The following is a 6,341-nucleotide window of genomic DNA, read 5'->3' as shown; positions in this document are numbered from 1 at the left end:
TTTATCCATACTGGCTACGGGTGCATCTTTCAGCAGGAGTTAGGATAGCGGTAGGTTTCGTGGGTTCTCATTGCTAGGCGCTTTTCTCTTCCATTCTGTGAGCTTTAGAAATATTGCGGATCACAGAGAACCTTGTTTCAAAGAAAATCTCTACTTTGAGTAAACTCTGTGTTCCCTGTAGGGCAGAAAAGAGCCCAAACTGGGTACCACTGATCCCTTAGCTACAGCGTGGGCACTGCAGTCTTAGAAAATAAACCTAGACATATACAAACCAATCTACATAATCTCTTACCAACTGAGATATGCCCTACTCCTCAGGACGTCTGGTCTGGGCAGCTGAAAACTACATATGTAAGGTGAGCCACCCAAGAGAATTGTCATTATGACCCCGTAGCAACCAGTTCATTCCATTCTCTGGTCTTAAAGGAGCAAGACATGGCCACAAACTTTCCTGGCTTGAATGTGAGGAAGACACAGTTCCTTCGCTACTTGAAGGAATGCTACCCCAAGCCAGGGTGGAACTTATTTTTCCCCAACAGAAGATTCTCGATTTCTATTTGTTTTCCTTTTTCTTTTTTTAATTTGTTTATTTATTATGTATACAGTGTTCTGACTGTATTCCTGCAGGCCAGAAGAGGGCACCAGATCTCATTACACATGGTTGTGAGCCACCATGTAGTTGCTGGGAATTGAACTCAGGACCTCTGGAAGAGCAGCCAGTGAGCCATCTGACCAGTCTTCTCTTTTTCATACAAACAAAACAAACAAAACCAGCAAAAAGCATGTTGTGTTAGGAGCGGTGGGCTACTTTCCCGCCACTCAGCCACCCGCATGGCTAGCTTTACCCGAAATAATTACACGGAAACTGTATTCATTTAAACACTGGTTGGCCCATTAGTTCCAGCCTCTTATTGGCTAGCTCTTACATATTAATCTAACCTATTTCTAATAATCTGTGTAGCCCACGAGGTGGCTTACCAGGGAAGAAGATCTTAACCTGCGTCTGTCTGGAGTGGGAGAATCATGGCGACTCTCTGACTCAGCTTCTTTCTCCCAGCATTCTTTTTTTTTTTTTTTTTTTTTTTTTTTTGGTTTTTCGAGACAGGGTTTCTCTGTGGCTTTGGAGCCTGTCCTGGAACTAGCTCTGTAGACCAGGCTGGTCTCGAACTCACAGAGATCCGCCTACCTCTGCCTCCCAAGTGCTGGGATTAAAGGCGTGCGCCACCATCGCCTGGCCTCTCCCAGCATTCTGTTCTGTTTACTCCGCCTACCTAATTTTATGTCCTATTAAAGAGCCAAGGCAGTCTCTTTATTTAACCAATGAAATTAACACAAAACAGAAGACTCTCCCCCATCATTTCCCTTTTTTCTGTTTAAACAAAAAAAGAAAGGCTTTCACTTTAACATAGTAAGATTACATATAACAAAACAGATATTAAACAAGAATTACAGTTACAATATTTATATCTATTTTATCTTTTATCATAACTAAGGAAAACTATAACTACAACTAACCATTCTTCAACTCCATCAAAGACTCCAGAAGGATATAATATTACCTAAGCAAACAAGAAATCCAAAGCTCTAGAAATGACAGAGACATCTCGCTGCCTGTACAGTCACCCAAAGTTCCTCTGTACCGTTGGGGCATCCATCTTCAGCCTTCAGGCCCATAGTATCCAGCAGACATTTCCATGAAGCAGGAATTTTCAAAGACAGTTCAGTCACGTTCTGCTGTGTCCTGCAGAATGTCTTGCAGACTCTTTCATGATTCAGGAACCCCGAAAGACCATCTCACCTTTAGACAAGTTCAGCAGTCCTCTCTCTGTGGGTTCTCTGTGTCCAGTTTATGCAACAGTCCAGGCAAGAGCAGTTTCTTGCCCAAATGGCTATCAAGCTCCATAAGGATCCTCTTTGATGCCCATCTTCTTCTTGAAGTAGATTGGTGCCGCCAGGAGCAGACATGTCTCATTGTCATGAAAAGTCCTAAGTTATTAAAATATTTTAAATGCCATATTCTACAGCCTTTGAGAGATATGAAGAATGCCTATCTGAAATATATCTCTATATATCTAAAAAATCTAAGTAACATGACTACAAACTTGACTATTATTTATGATTATCCATCAACAACCTATATTTCCTAATTATACATTACATTTTAAAAATGAACTACACAATCACAATACCTTAATCAAGATCAGAAATACATATAACAAAATTGACCTTAAAATCCATACCAATGCAAATTATTCATACCTATATCATTTTCCCCTTTAAATGTAAAAGAACATTTATAAACAATATTTTGGGAACATGGGCACAGTTTTTTCTCTCCAAACTGCTTCCTGCTGAATGGGGGCACTGTTAATCAGATCATTTAGGGTGTAACCTGTGTGCCAGGTTTATCTCAGTTGACAGTTGAGTGAAGTAATTTTTTGAGGGTGTTCAAGGCAACCTTTCAGGAGGGCGAGGTCTATCATACCATATTGGAATAGATGTAATCCACAGGGTCACATCCTCTGTGAAAACAAAAGAAGACCCTTTCCAAAGCATCATATCCTTAGACCCAAATTCTGAAATCATACCCTCATGATATCCATTCTGGTTCCACTTGGCAGCCCATATAATGAAATGTCTCTCTGTACTTAGCTCCTTCACAGTCAAAAATTTTAAAGAAAACACAATGTACATAATCCAGACTCTCTGTGAATTTTCCATTTTTACGTGGCTTATTTTTCTTTATTTCTTTTAATCTCTTAACTATCTGTACTCTGTCTCTTTAAAGACTTTACCCTTTTTTAAGACATTAACTTTATTCTTTATGTTGTTTTTCTTCTCTCTCCCAAGCCTACTTACATTCATCCAACAGTGTCTGAATCTGTTTTATTGTGAATCTGTAATTTTTTTTTTTTTTTACTATCCAGTAGCACTTTGTTTTGCGCCTTTAAATCACTAAGCTCTTAAGAATCTAAGCTGTGACAATTCCTAGGTCAAAAACAGGTACTGCCTGCTTGCCCTGCCCGGTCCAACATGGCAGAGCCGCTCGTGCCTCTGATCCTTGCACATTGCACCAGTAGCGTGGTGGAGCTGCTTGTGTCTCTGAGCCACAGCACACAATGACTTCCCTTTAGGCACACAGCGAGTCTAGTTGCCATCAAACAAATCGTAGCACTTTACTCCAAATGCTCCATTCAAAAGCTCTGTCTCCCGCAGGAGCCAGACAGAGATCGCAATGGTGGCATAGCCCAGAAAGCTGGCATTTTAAAACAGCCAGTTTTTTCCTGCTGCTGAGTCAGGAAAATTTCAAAATGGAGGATGTACCATTTTATGCTACCTCTGAGGCCGCCAGGTAGGAGCGGCACTCAGCACTTTAATTCTGAGACTGAGCGTGCAGCACAGAAATTCTTTTCATCCAAGCTACAGCCAAATCTGACACGCAGAGCACTGCGCAGTCTGAAAACACGTCTCTGAATGGCGGCAGGAATCCGCCATGCTCTTCCACCTGCCTAAGCCTGATTCTGCAGTCTGCCCAGGTGCAGGCGGGGAGCACTGAGCCATTGGCAAGGTCTCAGAGCACTCTCCTTCCAATCCCAAGCGGGAACACAAACATCCAGTCCCATAAAATCCATTGAAATGCTTTAAAGCCAGAGTTCTCGCTGGCAGCACAGCCCCTGGAAGCCGCACTTTAAAATGACGCAGCATTTTTTCTGCTGCTGATGCCGAATCAGGAAATCTCTCTAACACGCCACCAACTAACAGCCAAAAGCTGTGTTAAACTCTGTTTTTTTCTCTGATTAAAATTAAGCTCTCTCAGGTTTTACGTGGAGTTCATTACCACGCTGGTCCCAGCCTTAGGTGAATGTTTACCCATAAATCTGCCGGGCATGCATGCAGCTTCCCTTCTGCTTCCTGTTCTCCGCGGGAACCGGGGTACTGTAAGTCTAATTTCCCCATTAAAGCTGTGTATATATTTTACAATCTGTTTGCATTCATTTACGCCATTACAAAAGCAGATAGTTATTTAATGATTTCCCCCTAGTGCCTGGGATTGAACCAGGAACTGTGCATGCTGGGTAACAATACCCTCAGCCCCTTTCTGGGAAGGATGACTCATTGAGTGTGACTCCCGTGACTCAGTTTCCATGCAGGTGAGCCTGCAGGGATGTGCCTTACATAACACTCTATAAAGGGAATGTGAGGCGCTGGGGCTGAACCCAGAACCTTGCGTCTGCTGGGCAAGCGCTCTGTCACACGGCTTCTCTAGCCCTTGGCAGTACCCAGTCTTTTTATGTTCAATAATCAATCTCGTAGTCATCAAGGCTAAAATTAGAGATTAAACTACACAGTCTCTAAATCTCATTAGATTAAAAAAAAAACTAGGTGAATTTCACGTAACATAGTTACTCATTCTAAAACAAATAATTCTTTATTACATTGAGAATGTTGTGTGACTACCTGTTTCAAAAACATTTTTATATGCCACATAAGAAATTCTATTTGCATTAAGCAATTACTCCCAATTCTTTCCCACTTCCAACCTCCTGGAGTCACCAATGTTTCCTACATATGAATTTATATATTTCAGACAATTCATAAAAATATAATTGCAGGGCTGGAGAGATGGCTCAGTGGTTAAGAGCACTGGCTGCTCTTCCAGAGGTCCTGAGTTCAATTCCCAGCAACCACATGGTGGCTCACAACCATCTGTAATGAGATCTGGCACCCTCCTCTGGTGTGTGGGCATACATGGATGTAGAATGTTGTGTTGTATACATAATATATTTGTATCATTAGTTGCCATCTATTGGCTTCTCCTATCCCCTTACAGGAATGTGACACAGTAGATGTCACATCCTACTCAAGCGCTGTTTTCTGTTCCAAAGGAAAGAGGAACTCAAAACCTGCCAGTCCTGCAGGACCAATGCAGCACCCTGCAGACACGAATTCTAGGTGTTCTTTTTTACATCCTCAAAAACGGGGACTCCATGTTGTAGCTGTGATGTGAACTTGGCTGGACTGAAATGTATCTTAGAACCTCTTTCTTTCGTGTTTCTGGGATGTTTTTGTGAAGAGTCTAGAATGTGGGAATGAAATGGCAACCAGTTCCCGTTTCGGCTTGCAGGGCCGCATCATGACTCTCTGGCTGGCTGCTCGGCCTGCTCCTGGATCCTCTTTCAGTGCTCACTCCTGGGCTAGGGCATTTTCGACTTTGCGACAAAAACCAGCTGCTCCTGCAGGATATTATTCTAAGGTTGGAGCACATGTCCCACTCTGGAACTGCCCTGGCAAGTTTTAAATCAACTTGACACAAGCTAGAGTTAACTGATAGGAGAGACCCTCATCCTAAGATCAGGCTGCAGGCAAGCCTGTACCGCATTTTCTTAATTAGAGATTAGTGAGGGAGGGCCCAGTCCATTGTGAGTGGTGCCATTCCTGGGCTGGTGGTCCTGGGTTCTATAAAAAGGTGGACTGAGCAAGCCACGGGGGAGCAAGCCAGAAGGCAGCACCCCTCCACGGCCTCTGCATCAGCTCCTGCCTCCTGGTTCTTGCCCTGTCTGAGTTTCTGTCCTTACTTCCTTGATGACTGGTGATAAGGAAGTGTAAGCCGAATAAACCTTTTCCTCCCCAGGTTACTCTGGTCCAGATTTCACCACAGCTGTAGCCCTGACTCAGTGACTCCTGTTCTATCTCAGCCCTACTGCCCCTCACTTTACAGCCACCTTCCCTCCCTCACTGCTTTCCCTATAAAACCCAAACTCCATCCCCAGACACAAAAGCAACCACTTGATACAGACTGGTAGCCAAATTTGGTCTTGACTTGGACCAAATCCCTAGAACGAAGTATGTGGTGAGGTTGGAGAGATCTAACCTATCTGCACCCCTCCTGTTTTGCTTCTCTACTGAAGTCTGATGTAATTAAACTCATTTCTTCAAGAGTAAAAACGATACTCAGGAAAGTGACAAAGGATGAGGCTACCTAGAGCTGTAGATAATTGCTAAATGCAGAAGCTGGGAACTGATCCTTTTAAAAGGATTTTTTATTTAATATTTGTATGCACGCATGTGTGTGTGTGCGCGCAAGCATGTGAGGGTCAGAAGACAACTTACAGGTGTCAGTTCTTGCCTTCTACCGTGTGGGACCTAAAGATTAAATTCAGCTCCCCGGAATTGGTGGCAAGCACTCTTACCCACGGAGCCATCTCTCCAGCCCTAAAGCAGGGTATAACAGCTGTTACGAATGTTTTAAGCAGGATAATCCTTTGCTATGGGGGCCTTTTCTGCACATAACAGCATATCTACAATATACCTAAGTATGGCAATAAAAAACGCCTTCAGAC

The sequence above is a fragment of the Microtus pennsylvanicus genome, chromosome 14, assembly GCF_037038515.1.
Source record: "Microtus pennsylvanicus isolate mMicPen1 chromosome 14, mMicPen1.hap1, whole genome shotgun sequence".
Lineage (NCBI taxonomy): Eukaryota > Metazoa > Chordata > Mammalia > Rodentia > Cricetidae > Microtus > Microtus pennsylvanicus.
The sequence above is the reverse complement of the archived record's forward strand: the minus strand, read 5'-3'. Positions refer to the sequence as shown.